This window comes from Danio rerio, chromosome 4 (assembly GCF_052040795.2).
Source record: "Danio rerio strain M-AB ecotype USA chromosome 4, GRCz13ab, whole genome shotgun sequence".
In the NCBI taxonomy this organism is placed as follows: domain Eukaryota; kingdom Metazoa; phylum Chordata; class Actinopteri; order Cypriniformes; family Danionidae; genus Danio; species Danio rerio.
The window spans coordinates 1885218-1905616 of NC_141024.2; the positions used below are offsets into that span (position 1 = coordinate 1885218).

General features: G+C 34.4%; 1 long non-coding RNA gene across 2 annotated transcripts; it reads left to right on the forward strand.

Moving 5' to 3' along the window:
* Positions 1 to 2232: 2232 nt before the first annotated feature.
* Positions 2233 to 19497, forward strand: LOC110439353 (uncharacterized). Of its 2 annotated transcripts, XR_015482355.2 has the most exons (5): positions 2233 to 2342; positions 3218 to 3300; positions 17981 to 18160; positions 18326 to 18421; positions 18848 to 19497. It is a non-coding gene; the product is annotated as an uncharacterized LOC110439353 (long non-coding RNA). The 2 variants fall into 2 exon arrangements; XR_015482356.2 differs by lacking the exons at positions 17981 to 18160; positions 18326 to 18421; positions 18848 to 19497 and adding an exon at positions 4899 to 6795.
* The last annotated feature ends 902 nt before the right edge of the window (positions 19498 to 20399 follow it).

Below are 20399 nucleotides of genomic sequence, written 5' to 3' on the forward strand. Positions count from 1 at the left end.
TTTTCTCAGTGACCTGATTGGTAGAATTGATTTTTTTAATCAAAATCTATTTTTATGTATTTTAAATGTGGGTCAAGACTGGCCAAACTCACGTGGCCCACAATCTATTTTTAAAATCTGGGCCAAATACTACGTTTTACATCTGGCCCAAATTTTGTGTGCCACATTATAGACGGTGTCACCTCTGCCAAACCCAGGCCATGGTTGGCCCACATGCTGTATGCCAGTGCCGGATAAATGCCTGATGTCCAAGCTTTATGCCAAATCTGGGCCAGAATTCTTTGCTACTAGGGTTTTCTCCAGGTGCTCCGGTTTCCTTACAAGTCCAAACACATGTGAATTGGATCACAGTATTGGGAAACACCCATACACACTCATTCACACACGCACTCATACACTACAATTTTGCACCTGGAAGGGCATCTGCTACATAAAATATATGCTGGAATAGTTGGTGGTTCATTCCACTGTGGCGACCCCTGATAAATAAGAGAGTAAGCTGAAGGAAAATGAATAAATGATTCAAAATTAAGTGTTTTCCCAAGACAAAATAATCATATTTTAAAAAGAAAGCAAGATTATTTTGCTTGTTTTAAGGGGAAAACAAACTTGATTTTGTCTAATTTCTGAAAACAAAACAGTCTAGTCTTTTTGTCTGGAAAATATTCCTGATTTTAAATTTGTTTCGATATTTGGGTTAGTAATGAAACATAAACTCCAAGTAAGAAAAGGTTTTTTTGGCAGTAAAATAATGTTTTTGTTCATTTAAAACACTACACCCGCATTACTCTTTAGTTTTATCTGAAATAAAATAGTTTTGGCATCATGTCAGGACACCACTTTATGTCCAAAATGATTTCTGCACCAATGAATCAATCATTAATTATAAATTGTAAGGTATGAAATCAAGCGACGCCACATACACACCAAAAACCAACCTTTGATCACAATGACTAAGGTGATTTTGACCCCGCAGCAACACCACGCATGAGGGAATCTCGCAGGCTCTCACACACACCCTCTGGTTTACATGTGTAACTATGATCCAGTGTTGTGGCTGACGCAGGATCTCAGGTATGAATAAACAAAACTTCACCTGGAGTAACAGCCCAGGTCATGTGACAAACAGAAGCTGCGTCATGTTGACTCAGGAACTTCTCAGTGAAGCATTTCAATATTTTATCCGTCTGACTTTGAGTTACAAATACTGCTGTGAAGAAGCATTTGTATTTGTTATTGATGTACACTAATCAGTGACTTTTTTCATAACCCGGTCGATTGTATTCTCTAATGTTTGGGATTAAAAATCACTTTTGAATTTGCAATGAAACAAAGAACAAACAGATATTTTATTCCAAATTCATGTGATGTAAATCATTGACATGCGCTGAGGTTTGTGGCTTTCAAAGACAGATTTACAAATTAATCCACCCAATACTTGCCAACTACCAGTGTTGTTTGTATATATCATAGCAGCATTCTTTCTATGCACATATGAAGGGTCCCTACTGAAAAAACCTGCTTAAACCAGCCTAGTTGGCTGGTTTTAGCTGGTGAACCAGGCTGGTTTTAGAGGTTTTTTTTAGTCATTTCCAGTCTGTTCTTAGCTGGTCAGGCTGGAAGATGACCAGCTAAAACCAGCCTGACCAGCCAAGCCAGGCTGGGAGCCCAGCCAAAACCAGCTATGTCCAGTTTAAAGCTGTTTAACGTGAGAAGGCTAAACACTTGTATGATTTGTTTCAAGAATATGGTTTTATTTAAGCCCTTACGGGGTTTCTGTTTGATGTCTGCATTGTATTGTTATTTTATACATTTTCTGTTTGTTTGTTTGTTTGTTTGTTTGTTTTGTGTTCGTATGGCTTTATATTTGATTTGCTGTATATCTGACATGTCTCAGTCAGTTTATGCAAAATTATGTTTAGCCTAAATTGTTATGTTTTTGAAAGGCAAAAAAAAAACTACTGCATAGAGAAGAGCAACCACAAGAATAACCGTGAGCTCACGCGCGCCCTCTTTATTGCTGCGGAGCTACTGCCTGCCTCAATACATCTATGGCCTCATTTTATGTCTTTTTATGAAGTCAAACATCAATCCAAAATAATCTTAGGTGTATACAATAAAAAAAGAAACGAGTGACAGATTTTTTAACATCACAAAAATCTTGAGTTTTCTGTTCGTCACCACCACAACAGACGCAAATTCAAAATGGCGGCGTTCACGCGACTCAAGTTCAAGTGTTTGTTTGTAACCGAAAGCTGTTTTTATACCAGAAAAGAAAACGAAGCGTCTAAATCACGCGAAACTGACGCACATCAGACTGGAAAACACAAAGTCTACAGCATGTAAGCTAAGTTATCAGACAACACGACATAAAGTTAGCTGCAAATAATACGTTTTGCTTACACACACAACATTTGTAGCATAAATAGTTTAGCCAGTTAGCTGTTCTTGAAGTTTTTCAGATTCACAGAGCATAACTTTTAACTAAATAATTTTCATTTATATCGAAAAATAAAATGGATATTATTGTGTAAATATTGTGTTTAACTCAATAACATTATAAACAATTGTAAACACTCTGCAATTCATTCATGAGTGTGTTTACAGTGCTTATTTATAGTTGTTTATTGGTATTTATTTATACAATTTATTTGTTGTTTTGAATGTAGTTTTCAAGATTGTAGTTTTGCAAAATGCATAAATAAGCAACACTTTACATTTTAACCGATAAATCATGTAATTGGAAAGTTCACAAAACTCTGTTTTATATTCAGAATATGATGCATGATGTGCTTATCCTCAATATAAGCATAATTATACTCTCGCAAATGCTTGAGATCTAGGCAAAGTGTTTTATTAAATGCAAAATGTGATAGCATGCTAAATAATGTGATATACTATACTAAATTTAAACTAAACATATATAACTAAGATGTTTTATAAACTATTGCAAAAAAATAGGACATTTTAGCAATGTAAGCAAAGAAAAACTAAACAATACATATTACCACTATTAAAGTTTTAACAACCTGTGACCATCAAGTACAATCTGGAAACAAAAAACACTTTAAGAGAGTCAAGTTTATTATTTGCTGTGTTATTGCTTTCTAAACTTTAGCTTGATTGCATGCTTGGTCATATATCAGCGTCCATACTATAATGGTTACAGATTTTATTTAAACAAAACAAAATACACTTGCTATCTGCTTTGTTTCAGAGATGTTTTATCATGTGCCTGAAGTGCTGAGAAGTGGTTTTGCTAATGACAGGCACAAAAGGCAAGACAAGTTTGTTTATATGGTAAGTTTATTTATACAGCACGTTTCATACACCATGGTAATTCAAAGTGCTTTACATAAACAAGAATAAAAGAAACATAAAATACAAGTAAAATATATATTTTTTTTGTATTTGATCATTTATGTATACAGTGATAATTCAATATATTGCATAGCACCATTATAAATATACATAAAGACAAAAATCACATCTGCATGATGCCTTAAACACAGTTTTAGTTGGCCCATATTTTCAAGATTTTTAACTTAAAATTATGTCAAAGGGTTATTTTTTTCATTGTAATGTTTTGTGAGATATAGTCCTGGTTTGTGCATAATTTCTTACCTAAGGGGACAGGAATGAATCAATTAATCAACATGTTCTACAAAATATCCCATAATTTGTATCCAGAACATGATGATGGTATAACGTATGCATACGATGCATCAACCACAGCTTCAGTTGGCTGTTATGTTCAAAATTAAAATGTTCAGTATGTATTTTTAATTATATTGTTTATACACGTGAGGCGTGTGATGTTATACAGAGCGCAACTGAACCCAATTTGAAGAAAAACCAGACTCAAGTCCTCAAAGTTCGTGCTTTCTCGTCCAACTTGTCTAGTTTAATGAATGCAAGAACTTTGTGTTCAATATTTGCGTACCTGAAATTAAGAAACGCCTCTAGTGTTGATGGATGTTGCCAGAATGTTGCTGTTTGGTTGTGTAGTGATCAACTTTGCATTTTGGTTGCCACTGTCCTTTTATGTTGCATATGTTTTAGCCCATGTATAATAACATCTTTAACTGTTTATCTGAATTTAGATGCTTTGGGGATAGGGGGAATCAATTATTTTTAATAATAATAAAAAAGTAATTAAATTTTAATTTTCCTTTTAACTTTACAAAATGTTTTTTTTTTAACTTATTCTTTACAGACATTTTGTCAACAACATGGCTTGAGTGATCATTGGAGCATTTGAAAAATAAAAATTATTGTAATTTCAGCATTAACATTTAATTAATGCAGCGTTTTGCTGTTTCTTTATGGATTTTTTGTTAATACCATGATTTGAGCAATTATTGGAGCATTGAAAATAATAAAATAATAGGAATTTCAGCTTTAATTTTTAATTAATGTGATGATTTGCTGTTTCTTTATGGATATTTTGTCAACAACGTGGTTTGAGTAATCATTAGAGCATTGGAAATAATAAAAATAATTGTCATTTCAGCTTTAATATTTTATTAGTGTAACAATAAGCTGTTTTTTAATGAATATTTTGTCAACAACATGGCTTGAGCAATTATTGGAGCATTGGAAATAATAAAAATTATTGTAATTTCAGCTTCAATTTTTAATTAATGTAATGATTTGCTCTTTTGTTTATGGATATTCTGTCAACAACATGGTTTGAGCAATCATTGGAGCATTGGAAATAATAAATTAATCATAATTTCAGCTTTAATATTTAATTAATGTAATGGTTTGCTGTTTCTTTATGGATATTTTGTCAATAACATAGTTTGAGTAATCATTGGAGTGTTGGAAATAATAAAACAATTTTAATTCCTGCTTAAATATTTGATTAATATTAATATTTTGACTTGTTTTGTCAGCAAGCCCAACAGTTTGAGTAATCATTGGAGCGGCAGTAATGTTTGACCTGTGATTGTGCACATAACCTCTGAGTAGACGAGCGTGTCAAGAACTCACACCTGAGCTAGAGGCTTCAAACCCTCATTCGGCACTCCTGCATGAAACTCATCCATCAATCATCTAACAATCAGGTGCAATATTCAGAAATGATTCTGAAATGCTCGCAAACTCTTTATGTTAGTCGCTGCCACATAAATGACTAATACATGTCACAAACACTTGTGTTGAGTGTGATATATGTTTGCAGTTAATGTAGAGGAACACTGCGTACTTTTGTATGTGTTTCTGGCAGCGGAGACCAACATCTACTGTTCTTCTCTGGTCATTAATTGTTCTAGAACAGAAAGTTATTGGTGATTTTAATTGGTGACACTTGAATTGATGGCCTGCTGAACTGCTCGAGATGTTTTACAGTCGGTCCAGTTATGAATGATACATCCTGGTTATGTTTGCATTCATTAGTTGAAATCTTAAAACTGGACTGACACAATTTTAGTGTACTAGAACTTCTGTGTTCAGCTGCTTTGACACAATCTAGATTGTAAAGCTCTATAGAAATAAAGATGAGTTGAAATGAGGTATTAACATAAACGGTTAGACATTTATTTGTGTTATGGTGGTACTTACTGGCAGCATTGTTGCCAGCAATTTTCCCCTTTACAGTCACTTACCTGTAGATGTGTTTTACAGCAGCAGGACCCTACCGCAGTTTCATTTCACAGTCAAATAGCCTTAAAGCAACTAGGCCTGTCAGGATTTGTTGTTTACAATATATTAAGGTTTCAACGCAAAGAATTTTTTCTACTGGCCCAGCCAAAAAACAAAAACAAAAAAGTTAATAGCTGTTTTTAGCCACATATTTTTAATAAGGTGTCACAAATAAAGTCTTCAAATTTAGAATTTAAATCTTTAAAAACAGGTAATAATTAGCTAAATTTAAGTGTTATGCATAGTTGGGTTTAGGGTTGGGGTAGGGGTATAGGCGTTAAATGCAATATATTGGGTAATTTAATAGATAACATAAATAATACTCGGTGCGACTACTGTTTTTACATTACTGTGATGGTTGGGTATAGCTTTGGGGTGGGGTTAGACCTTAATAAAATACAGTAAACGGGAAATGTATTAAATAATATGAATAATTCTTGTTAACTTCCAGCCGTTTCCCACTGTATATGATCTAGGAACAACTTATTTTATGCCACTCATTATATAATGACAATATAATATCATCATAATGCAAGTACACTCTTCCGCAGAACACATCATATTTCATTATTAAGAATATTTAATTTAATTATAGTCATTTTAACTATTTAATAATGAGGTATTGGAATTGTGAAATTGCACATCCTAAATAAATAATAATCAATGTTAAAGGTAAAAAGTAACATAGGCTGTAATATCTGCTACCAGATCTATTTTTAGACATCAGACACCCACGTGAAAATATACTATAGTCATTTATAGTAAGTATTTATAATATAGTAATTCTTTTTATGGTAAAATACCCTTAAACGCATATTAAATTATTACAGTCCAACAATACGTTTATGGTCATTTATTTCCTATTACACTTTACACGTTATTCAATATTTAGTAATTAATTTAATAAATTCCAAGCAAGTGGCAAATTTTTTCATTAGCTGTCTCATTTCTGTCTTTAACTACAGTAGCTGTATTTAATTACGTAGATTACTGTAGAATACCGCAAATTTCTAATGTGCAGTAAGTTACTGTAAAATAAGTTTTTGCAGTAAATAACAGTACAATTCTGGCAAAGCCTACAGCAGTGTATAAACATTAACACAATTTAATTGTATGTTTTTTTATTTGAAATAAAAAAGTAACATAGCTGATTTTTTATTACATGTTTATTTGTAATTAGGCAATCAATTGATGTATTTTTATAATTATTTTAAGTGTATTGCTCTTTAATTTAGCCCATGATGTTAAAGTATAAATGCAATTTACAGTTTTGGACAAAACACAGTCAAGAATGATATAGATAACATCAAGATGATCATATATTAATCAATGTTTTAAATATGCTGCTTGTGTTTATCCAAGCAACACTCAATTGCCAATATTAATTCAATACTAATTATTATTTCATTGCAATATTAGCGGTTAGAGTACGGACGGTTCTACACTTCTACATTATTACCAGAAATAGTGAACTATCCGGGACCGTTTGGAGTTTTTCAACATCCTAATTATACTAAGTAGACTGATTATATTTTTAAATACTATTCAAGATGGATAGTATTTGAATTGGGTTGCAGCATATGTGAAGCATTACATTGTGAAGTTCTGCGTGTGTGTTTGTATATGAAGATGATGCTGATTTTGAGGTGTACTGTCTCTTTAAATCAGCACAAATCTCCTCCCCATTTTTTTTTAGTATCTTTTGTTTATATTTTAATACATTATGAGACAAGCATTGTGAAAGTTCTGCTTGTGTTGTTTCAACATGATAATGCCGATTTTAAGGTGCACTGTCTTTTTAAATCAGCACGAGTCTCCCCTTCCAGCCACACCGCTCAGATTTCCCAGAACGAGATTCAGGCGATGATGAATCCTGATCAAGCCGTCACTTAATGTCACAGTCAGCATCTGATCAAGGCATTCATCATGTCTTTGGCCTCATTTAACTGGAAGAGAGACTCAGTTAATCCACAGCCCAGTATAATAGGCTTACGTCTGACCCAGTGTGGTACTTTTCCTACACTGGCGTAGGTAACGGGATCACGTCTTCTCCCAGATACCCTATAGGTACCTTCGCTGTTTTATTAAAAGCACAAAAGATGTTGTCTGCATTGCTGTGAGTGTAACCTTGAGAAGAGAAAAGCAGTGAGTGGAAATTTCCCAAAAGCATGGCTTAGGGTGGGACGAGCTGCGCTGTCATGTGATTCTGATGGAAATGAAACACAGCCCTTTTTTATTATCAGTGTGTTCAGCACCTGCATGTCACATTTATTAGCTGATGACGCGCATCTAGTGTTGACCTTCCTCGTCTATCTCCTGCACACAGATAAATAAATCACGGTGTTTTGATAAAACTCTACAAGTAGCGACTGGAAAATACTGTTTCTGTTTCGATAGATCCCACTGTATGCAATGCATTCTCAGATGCTCGTAAATTCCTGAGGTTTAGGGAGACACAGACTGTGTTTTGAAGAGAAGACTTGTTTTTTAGGGTAATGTCATGCAGTTGCTAGGGTGTTGTGGGTGATTGGCACTGTGTTACTGTGCAGTTACACATAAGGATGTTTTAAATAGATATTTATTAGGTTTAAAAATATTATTATTATTATTGTAAATTAATATTATTATAGTTGTTTTGTTTGTTTCCCATTACTGGGTTGCAGTTGGCCGGACATCGGCTGTGTAAAACATATACTAAAGTAGTTGGTGGTTCATTTAACTGTGATGACCCCTGATTTATAAGGGACTAAGCCGAAGGAAAATTCATTCATTCATTTTCTTGTCGGCTTAGTCCCTTTATTAATCCGAGATCGCCACAGCGGAATGAACCGCCAACTTATCCAGCACATTTTCTACGCAGCGGATGCCCTTCCAGCCGCAACCCATCTCTGGGAAACATCCACACACACATTCACACACACACACTCATACACTATGGACAATTTAGCCTACCTAATTCACCTGTACCGCATGTCTTTGGACTGTGGGGGAAACCGGAGCACCCGGAGGAAACCCACGCGAACACAGGGAGAACATGCACCGAAGGAAAATTAATGAATGTAATTGTTTTTATTATTAATGTTGTTTAAAGTTTATTTATGAAGCACTTCTCCCAGAGATGGGTTGTGGCTGGAAGGGCGTCCACTGTGTAAAAATGTGCTGGATAAGTTGGCGGTTCATTCCGCTGGGGTGACCCCGAATTAATAAAGGGACTAAGCCGACAAGAAAATGAATGAATAAATGAATGAATGAATGAATGAATGAATAATGTTTAGCTGACAACATTATAAAAATATTAATGAATGAATGAATAAACTACTAATGTCAATATTATAAGCCCCCTTAAAGTGTTTTGGAATGACTATAAAACAAACCTGTCATCCAATGACTTGCCTAATTCACCTAATTAGCCTAGGTAAGCATTTAAATAGCCCTTTAAGCTGAATACTGGTGTCTTACAAAATACCAAGTAAAATCTTATTAGAAAATTATTAAAATAAATTACTAAAACTAAGTTTAGAAATGTGTTGGAAAATGTTTGGAAAGGTATAATAAGAAATAGTTTCTCTTGTGGTTTTTATATTTATTGCATTTATTTAAGCTGCACGGTAGTCTGAAAGCATTTCCAGTTCTTCCATAACTGACTTTTCCTTTCAGAGTTGCGAAAAGATTAATACAATTACAATTGTAAGTCTTGAAATTCTAAGAAAATATTTATAATTGTCAGAAATAAAGATTAGAATTGGCAGAATTAGTTTTTTGTGCAATTTTAAAGGAAAAAATAGCAGCTTAAATTGTTTACTTAAAACTTAAAAGTCAGAATTGTGTTAATGCAAGAATTCTAGGATCTTACAAAATAGTTAGTAATTAATAATTATAGTTATAGTTAATTAATAATAATAGTTAATAATTACAAAATTATTAGAAATTAATTATAAAAACTATTAAGTTTGAAAAATGTGTTGGAAAAAAATCTGCACTTGGAAAATATTAGAAAAATAATTAAAAATGCACTAATTTAGTTTCAGCTATAGAGATGTCTCTTGTGTTTTTTAGTTATTTATTTGTATTTATTACATTTATTTAAGCTGCACTGCAGTCTGTGAGTATTTCCAGTTCCTCAGAATAAACTCATCTTTATCTCATAGCCTGACGATGCGCAGAGCGGGACTGCAATATCTGTAAATGACCAGCATGTTTGGTCAGTATATGTGATGTAATGCAGGCTGAGACAGCGCTCTGGTATGTGTTGTTCTTCCTGTCTGAAGGACATCACTTCCTTTTTTTTACCCTGCACAGGAAATTGTAAGAGCTTTGTTATTTCAGTTATGTGCATTTGTGAAGTGTACAGACATGTCAATCTGCAGTTATATAACCAATATATTTCCTGTGGGCATTAAGGAAATATGCTTTAGATGTTTGCCATGCAGATTATGAAATCATAACTGTAAAGCTGGAAGATTTAGCAATAATACTCGTATGATGATACAAGTAATTTCATATCCTGATAACCCTTTATATCATGATACTGTACAGTTTCTGGTAAATGTAATAAATAAAAAATTCAGATGTACACTCACCGGCCACTTTATTAGGTACACCTGTCCAACTGTTCGTTAATGTAAATTTCTAATCAGCCAATCACATGGCAGCGACTCAAAACATTTAGGCATGTAGACATGGTCAAGACGATCAACTGCAGTTCAAAGCGAGCATCAGGATGGGGACGAAAGGAGATTTAAGTGACTTTGAATGTTGATGGTGTCAGACGGTCTGCTCTAAGTATTTCAGAAACTGCTGATCTACTAAGATTTTCACACACAACCATCTCTAGGGTTTACAAATAAAAAATATGCAGTGAGCGGCAGTTCTGTGGGCGCAAATGCCTTGTTGATGAGGCCAGAGGTCAGAGGAGAATGGCCAGACCGTTCCAGCTGATAGAAAGGCAACAGTAACTCAAATAAGCACTCGCTACAACCGAGCTCTGCAGAAGAGCATCTCTGAACACACAACACGTCCAAGCTTGAGGCGGATGGGCTACAGCAGCAGAAGAGCACACCGGGTGCCGCTCCTGTCAGCTAAGAACAGGAAACTGAGGCTACAATTCACACAGACTCACCAAAACTGAACAATAGAAGATTGGAGAAACGTTGCCTGCTCTGATGAGTCTCCATTTCTGCTCACACATTCGGATGGATTCGGACGGATCTCCATCTTCTGATGGCTACTTCCAGCAGGACAACGCGCCATGTCATAAAGCACCAATCATGTCAGACTGGTTTCTTTGACGATTCACAAGCATTTGGATATTTATGGATATTTTTTACAGTGTAGGTCATATATTTTGGTGCTTTTGAACAAACAGATTGATTAAACAGATGCATTTATTATTATAATATTTTAATCACAGATCATTTTTAGAAATAGAAACTATAGTGTTTTAACAAAGATATCTTTAATTAAAGATTTTTCCCTAATATATATCAATTTGGGCTGCAAATTTTTGGATCGTTATAAGTTATTCAGCTTCAGTTTTGACTAATCTAATGTATATGCACAATGATATTAATATAAAGCTTGAGATCTGTGTGGGGTGTACTCATAAATGCTGAGCACTTTATTTATATTTATATATATATATATATATATATATATATATATATATATATATATATATATATATATATATATATATATCATGATATTGCAGAGTAATGCCTGATCCCAGTTATACAATAATCTCCCAGCAGGATATTATGATGGCACAGAAAGCATCGGGTTTATGAGTCTACTTTGGCCAGTTTGATGCATGATCTCCTACTCTCCATGATTCCCCGTAATCCTCCATCGCCCCACACAGAGTCAGTGGGTTCATGTGCTGGAGGTTCAGGTTGTCGTTTACAGTATTAGTGGAAAGTTTTGATGGTGTTTGGTGGTTTTCCTGCGCTGCTCCTGCGGGTCCAGGAATTCAGAGCTCTTTCAGCTGTAAGCGGATTACCGGCCCAAAGCTTCATATCAAAAATGCCCCGGTATTCCTCTCTTCCCACACTCTTCCTCTTTTCTCATCTGGAAAATTCTCTGGACTCATGGTTCATTGTGGATACATTTTGGTCATGGTTGTGGTTACACTCTAAGGGTTATTTAAACTAAATTGGGTAAAATATGGACAAACCCAAACATTGGGTTAAATTTGGTCCTATAATTTTAATTTAAAAAATGAACCCAGCAGTTGGTTCAGTCCTTATTACTCCCAAAACTGAACCTTTAATCTTTAATGTAGCTTCAGTATAAAGTTTAGTTACAAGAACGCTGTGTTATATGAGGATCTATATGCTGGTATGGTATTTTGGAGGTTGGTTTCTCATTTTGTGAACATGTGGGGATGCGTCAGACTAGTTGAAGCAGCATTAACCAGTTTGAACTGTGGCAGAAATTCACACTGGTGTTTCTTTTCACACATTGACATTTACACTGTCAGAGATGCTGATGAGATGGAGATTGTCACAGATGTTAAACTCTGCAGTTCTGCTCACCTCTTATAACCCACTGACCTAAATTTAGTGCAGATCTCAACTTACTCGCACTCACTCTGTGTAGAGAACTTGGCCTTCAGAAACACACACACATTGGTATTGGTGGTTTACAAAGACCATAGGTGTTCTGTATTTTACACAACCACTAAACCCAACCTGTACAGCAAACCAGTGGCAAATTATGAACATCACAATCCTCATTAAGTATGATTTTTGAGAGTTTCAAATAACGAGGACACAAGATATGTCCTCTTAAACCACCTTAATAGAGTACATCTAGGTAATACCAATGTCATTATACAAATTCCTGTCCTTGTAAACCACCAAAGCTAGTATACACACATGTTGGTATTGGTGGTTTATGAGGACTCTCCATAGGTGTAATGTATTTTATACAGTAAAACACATATCCTATGGCTTTTTCTTACCCCTACCCTTATATCGAACCCTCACAGTAAAACTGTGGCAAATTCTAAATGTCATAAGACACTATTGATTAACATTTTAAGCATTTTGAATAACAAGGACACAAGAGATGTCCTCTTAAACCGTCTTAATACAGTACAACTAGATTGTCTCCATGTCATTATAAAAATGTATTTCCTTGTAAACCACCAAAACCAGTATACACACACACACATTGGTATTGGTGGTTTATGAGGACTCTCCATAAGTGTAATGTATTTTTTACTGTAAGAAAACACTGATATGGCCCTACTCTTAAACCCAACCTGTTATAAGACACCATTAATTATTATTTTTATACATTTTGAATTATGAGGACACAAGACATGTCCTCCTAAACCACCTCAATAGAGTACAATTAGATCATACTCATTTCATTATACAAATTTCGGTCCTTGTAAACCACCAAAACCAGTACACACACACACACATTGGTATTGGTGGTTTATGAGGACTCTCCGTAAGTGTAATGTATTGTCTATTGTAAAAAAACACGCATAATATGGCTTTTAATAATACTTTGAATGTCAAAAGACCCAGTAAAGTAAGGCAAGTTTATTCATATACCACATTTCATACTCAATGCCAATTCAAAATATAGGGTGCACAAAATATTGTTTCAGCATTGATATCGCTATGTCTGCAATATCGATATTGAGGCGTTATTATATTTGACCTGTTTAAAACATTCAGGCACAAGAAATTGTACCATTTTATAATTGTATTAAAGATTAATTTTACTTTAGGAGTAGTAGTAGTAGTACTTTAGTTTAATTCAGTATTAATTACAGAAGACTATAGTGTTATTTTACGATCAATTTCTTCTTTTCTGTACTTAAATACTTCTCAGAAAACCTCATGTCCCAGTAATCCACCATAATAAAGCACAACTCTGTCATTATACAAAAATCTCACACACAACACACACTCATACATTAATAAAGCTCCACAAAACACACACATCTAAAAGGATCAGGGTCAGAGAAATGCACAGAGCGTATTTGGGTGGTTTCACATGCAGATGAGCGTATGTGCGTTTCACTTCCTGTCTGTGTCAAAAGCGTTTGTTTTCCGGTCTGATAAGTCTGCTATGAACATACACTGAAGCTATGCACGCTGGAAGCATGATAACACACACAGACAGAAAGGGATGAAAGCGCTGACCGCTTCAAAGTGACAGAGCTTGAGAGGACATGTGTGTATAATGTCCCCATGCCCTACTTTTTATGTTATCAAGTTTCCCTCTGGTGTTTTTATTAATCATGGCTTTCATCAAGCTATTGCCTGTCATAAAATGTACTCAAACGTCACTTTACTAAAGGGGTAGTTCACCTAAAAATAACATTTCTTCACCATTTACTCACTTATACCTGAACATTTATGATTGTTTTTCTTCTGTTGAACACAAAGGAAGATAGGGCTGGGCCGATAAACGATATTATATTGAATTTAATCAAGTTTAACAATGATAAGCTCTGGGCTTTTTTACTCTATATTGATCTAAGAGCCAATCACGCAGTATCAATTTATTTAGTCTTTTCTTGTTTTGTTTAAAAAATTGCTGAAATCTGAGTTTGAAATAAGATATATATATATATATAGGGTGTGTAGGGTTTTCTCAAAAGCAGTAATGCATGCATGTAATCAATCTGCTCAAGTTTAAAACAGATGTCAGAAAGAAATTGGATTTGTTGGCAGTAAAAGAGAAAATAACCGTACAAATAGAAAACAAAAACAAAGCAAACAAAAAAAAAATATATATATAACAATACAAAATTGATTACAAAATAAAAATAAACCACACTGTAACCCACATATTGTGCACCAAACGGTATATGATATGCATAAACAACATTCATTTTACAAATTAAGCATATAAACAGGTCAGTACTGCAAGTTGAGGTAGGCAGCATGGTGTATTGAGTCAAATAAATAATTTTAATAAAATAAATAATTAAGAGAGAGATTAGGGAAAATATATTAAAGTGAATAGGCTGGGCAATGTCATGTTCTTTAAACTTGTAGTTTTAATTCAAGAAAGTGTTGTATGCTCGTGTTATCAGCACTAGTACTCATCAGTCTACAGTAACTGCTTCAAGTTCATTGGCAGTTCTGTGAGCAAAAAAATGCCCTGTTGATGTCAGAGGTCAGAGATTGGCTCGAGGTAGTAAAACAGCAACAGTAGCACTTGGTAAAATCACCACTTGTTGCAACTTAGGCCTGCAAAAGAGCATTTCTGAACACCCAGCGAATGCAAACCTTGAAGAAGATCTGGGACATACGTGTAAGATTGCCTGGACTATCAGTCGCTGTTTTCATCAGTGTTAATGTGCATGAGAAACAAGTGATTCAATCCCTTTTGGTAAAACAAATAAATTAGGCTCTCTTGGTGTGGTTTTGGACTAAAAATGGAAACATATTTGCAGAATAAACTCTGATGTGCTGAACATTTCACCATTGTGGCTCCATTGTGCTTGCATTGTTTATCATTGGTTGCTAAACTGCAGTCAGCTACTCCACACTGAATCTGTGAGTTGATACCCTTTCAAAATGTACTTTTTAGGTATTAATATGTACCTTAAAGCTCTTTTAAGTACTATATTTACTTTAAAGGTACCAATATGGATTATTAAGTTATTAATATATTAGTTTTACATGCAAAAAAGGTACGGCCCCAGTGGCAGATTTTACCTTTATTTCTGCCAGTGTAACAGCATGATGGAAACCACCTGAATCACTTTATTTTCATTTATTTTAATTAATAACATTTATTCATAACTTTGAATAAATTTGAGCTTTGAAAAGATTTGCTTCACATTAATATGGAAACCCGGCTCTTTACTGCTGCAACATTCATAGGGTGGATTCTGAAATTGGTAATCTGGAGCCATCGATGCTAATAAAGAGTCTATAGTAAAGCTTTAATTTGATTTCGTAAAATATCTGATTGTATTTCCAAGGTGGCCTCTGCAGGGTGTATTAGGAGGAATGTGATTTGATTAAGATGTTGAAGAGATGTTTGTAGCGTGAGATGCGTGTCGGACTGTCTCCGCAGGTTCCCATGAGTGCGGTCAGCAGGCGGCTGTTTGTTTAATACGAGGGGATAAAATGATTATATAAGAATGAGGCAGGAGCCGGGGGAAGATGAGCCGACCTCTGGCCTTCTCTGCGGGAGACCGGCGGGATGTTTTCTCTCTCATGGACCCCCCCGTGATCCAAAAACCCAGAAATCCAGACATTCTCCGGAACGGTTTTTAATAATATATATAATTTTCTGTTCAAAGTCAGCTTTCAGAACTTTTACCTGGGAGAAATACCAAGCCATTCGCCACACAGACTAATGCAGCAGATGTTCAATGTTAAAAAAACAAAACAACGTACAGTGAAAAATGACCATCGTAATTACATATACGGGAGAGTTCACCTAAAAGCACTATAAAACAACTATTTATTCCTTTGAACTTTTGTTTCAGTGACTTGTCAAGATGCAGTAGTTTTCACAAAAGACAGCACAACATAAAATCACAGTATTCACTACACTAATACCATTCATAATCTATGATAATTATGTTTCTCAAAATGACTCTTGTGAAGCACAAACTAAGATACTTAGAAAAAAATTGGCAAAGACTATAGTTTAACTACCAATTCTCACTAATAATACTGGCTCATAACTAGGGCCAGACAGAATCTGCGGAAATCTATTGCTATTTCTGCGCAGAACATTGTAAAAAATCTGCGGATTCATACGGAATGATTTTGAGTGTATCGTAACGTAAAACATATGTCAAATAAAATAAAAAAAAATTATTTTACATTTTATTTAATGTTTACAATGCAAATCCAATTAGATCAATTTATTTGGTCTCTCATTTAATATATCTACTATATATCTACTAAAAGACAGAAAGGATTACTTTACAACTGCATTGTAAGTAAATCATATTAACATTTTCATAGTAGTCAGTAATATTACTGATATTAATTTAAAAACTGAATAAATATAAATTTATCATCGAATGCCAGCTAAATAATTAGACTCGATGGGCTGAAAATCTGCAGATTTCATGTGGCCCTTCTCATTACCTGCCTATTATTAAAATATTGGCTGTTTATTAGCAAAATTTTGTTTTATTCTACATATATCTAATCCTATGCAATACCTAAACCCTAATAACTCTATATATTAGGAACTAGATAGTAGTTATTAAGCTGAAAATCGTAATGTTTTATTGATGGTGTGATTATTTATAATGTGTAACCAAATCAAACAATTTTATCTAAACCACTATCTACTCTCTACTTTCTCAAGTGGTTATTAAATCTTAATAGCTATAACCTTTCATAGTGTATGGTTTTTCCTTCTATGGAACTCAATGGTTACTGGTTTCCAGCATTTTTCAAAATATCTTCTTTTGTTTTTAATAGATAAAAGAAGCTTTGAAACAAGTAAAGGAAGAGTAAATGATGACAGGATTTTCTGTTTTGGGTGAACCATCTCTTTAATGGTTTGTTAAAAGCATGAGTTGTGACTTTAAATAAAGTGTTACCAAAAATGGTTAATTATTATAAATAAAAATAACCTTGCATAGCATTTACATACTCCAAACTTATTAAATCTGTTTATCAAACCTTTACAGAAATAGCAGGATAGTTTTACAGAAAAATAAACAAATATTATTCCCAACCCTTCCCCATAAACAAATTGAAATAACAATTACACACACACACACACACACACACACACACACACACACACACAATAATAGTTATAATTTTTCATTCATTCATTCATTAATTTTTCTTCAGCTTAGTTCCTGGGAAACACTCTGAAATTCACACACACACACTCATATACTATGGCCAATTTAGTTAATCAATTCTCCTATAGCGCATGTGTTTGGACTGTGGAGGAAACCCATGCCAACACTGGTTGAACATGCAAACTCCACACAGAAATGCCAACTGACCCAGCCGAGACTCAAACCAGCGACCTTCTTGCTGTGAGGCCACAGCACTACCAACTGAGCCACCGTGTCGACCTATAATCATTTTTTATTAGTGTGAAATATAAAGTGTGACCGAATCCAAACAACTTCTCATCTCAGTTTTGCACACAACTTAAATTTTAAAAGGATAGATGGATCATTCAGAGACCAGTCTAATAAAAGCAATCAACCAGAAACCTCTATAAATGCATGCATAAACAGTAAATCCCCTTTAGTATATTTACAGAACAACATGTTCAATTTAGCTGCAGCTCAGAAAAAGCCACGGGGTTCGGTTTGCCCTTTCGCACACTAAACATTTCTGTTACCTGCTCTTTTTTTTTTCAGGGAAAGCCACTGTGATCTGAATACTTCGGAGAAGAGGTGAACCAGTTCAGAAGCTCTGCAAAGGGATTTCTACTGTACTCGGGCCTCCTTTAGTCGGGCAGATAGGTTACCAAAAAGGAGAAATCCAGCACCTCCACACCTCTCCCTGGGACGGGACGTCCTACGAAGATCTGTGTGAGGGTAAAGTGTAAAAATCTCAAACAAGTGACTTAAAAAGAGCTTCTCTGATTAAGATGTCAGACACACGATAACGCCAGAAAAACACTGGCAAGAACAGTGCTCATGGGAGGTGATCGCAGAGAAAACCACTGATTCGCAGAATAAAAACATCGCTGCCCTTCTCAGGTTTGCAGAAAAACTTTCCAGGATGATCTGACGCTCTGACGAAAGATGATCTTAGGACAGATGAGATGTCAGAGAACATTTAATTGATCAAATGCAGTAAGTGAATATACTGTTATTGGCCCTCCTGTATATTTTTTGTCCCAATTTCTGCTTAACGTAGATGACAGTACATAATATCTGACTAGATATTGTTCAAGACACTTGTATTCATCTTAAAGTGACATTTAAAGGCGTAACTAGGGGTAATTGGAGTAAAGTTAAAGTAATTAGGCAAGTCATTGTATAACAGTGGTTTGTTCGGTTTATCTAAAATGTTCATTATAATAATATTAACCTTAAAATGCCTTTTCAAAAATTAATAAGTGCTTTTATTCTAGCCGAAATTAAACAAATAAGACTTTCTCCAGAGGAAAAAATATTACTGGAAATACTGTGAACAATTGCTTGCTCTGTTAAACATCATTTGGGAAATATTTGGAAAAATAATAATCCTGACTTCAACAATCTTTTGCATTTGCACAGATGAAGAAATGCCAGGGGTGGACACTGTAGGGTGAGTAAATGTTGGATTGAAGTCATTGCAAATAATCTGTATTTGTTGTAAAGGGTGCACAAGTTTTTCGTTCTCCTGAATCATTAACGATGGCATTTAAAAACAATTGAGTAACACTTTAGTCAAAATTCACGCTATTTACTACTGGCTTATTATTAAGATTAGTAGCTATGAATGATCTTATTTTTATGTACCTAATACCTAAGCACAACTATTAGCTTAAAAACTATTAATAAGCAACTAATTAGCTGTATATTCAGCTAATAGGCTTAGTTAAAGTAAATTTTCATTTTTTGGTGAACAATTCCTCACATTTTACACTCTCTCAAGTAATTGTAAACCTTTTCTTTCTTCTGTTCATCAACAAAACGTGAATTGTGAAATGCATAAAAAAATAAACTTTATAAAAGCATATTAGTGTCAATTATGTATACAATATATATTGGATCATTTACATTTAGCAATATCCCATGTACAATGCAAACACGTACATTAGCAAACTGAAATTATAAACTTGACAGATACTTACAAAATGTTAATTAATTAAATTCACCCTGCAATTGAAAAACCCTAGATTGACAGTGTTTAGAAGTACTTATATGCTCAGAAAAAAAAGAAATGACGGGTCCCATGCTTAAAAACCCAGATTCTACACAAGTTTTATAAAGCAGACCCCTGAAGTCTCATTTATAAACCTGTCGTTTGCACACATCAGGCATGGAAACGTCCGTATTCATGTCACTTCCCATGTAAAAGGTGTTTAACACTTTAGGTTACAATTCACAGTATAACAAACCATTAACTGACACTACTAGCCTAAACTACTAATTAGCTGTTTATTAATTGTTAGTAAGATAGAAGTTGGCTTTAGGATTAGGCATGCAGAATAAGATCAAACTTTATAACTGCTTATGAACAGTTTATATCTTAATAATAGGCAGGTAATAAGCCAGTAGTTCATAGCATGACTTTCGACCTAATCCAAAGTGTGACCATTTAACTTACTGAATCACTTTAAATCACCATAGTCACTAATAGTCACATAGTCAAAAATGAATGAGAATTTATTCTGGTGTATGTTCAATTGTAGGAAGGTTTATAAATCAGACCCCTGGAGTTTTGTTTATCAATGTGGCGTACGCACAAAACAGAGGCAGAAATGTGCGTACGCCACCTCCCACACAAAAGATGTGATCTCTAAAAAGCAAACTTGACTGAAGAAGCTGCAAGTAAACTTTAAGGAAACATATTTTACTGCTAAAACTTTAGTTTAGGTCACAATAGGGTATATGCCGAGCTAGTGTTTCTTCTCATACTGATAAACCTCATTCATTTAGTTGCTCAAGCGTAAAAACACCATTGAATGTTCTGGGGTAAAATAAATGCTCATATTTTAAAGACATGATTTAATGCAGTGCTTGTACAATCTGACACCCACTTTTTATCAAATATCACTCAGCCAGGGGGGATTGCTGATTTTTAAAGAAAACAGACCTTAACCGCGCTGATTTTGTAATGGCA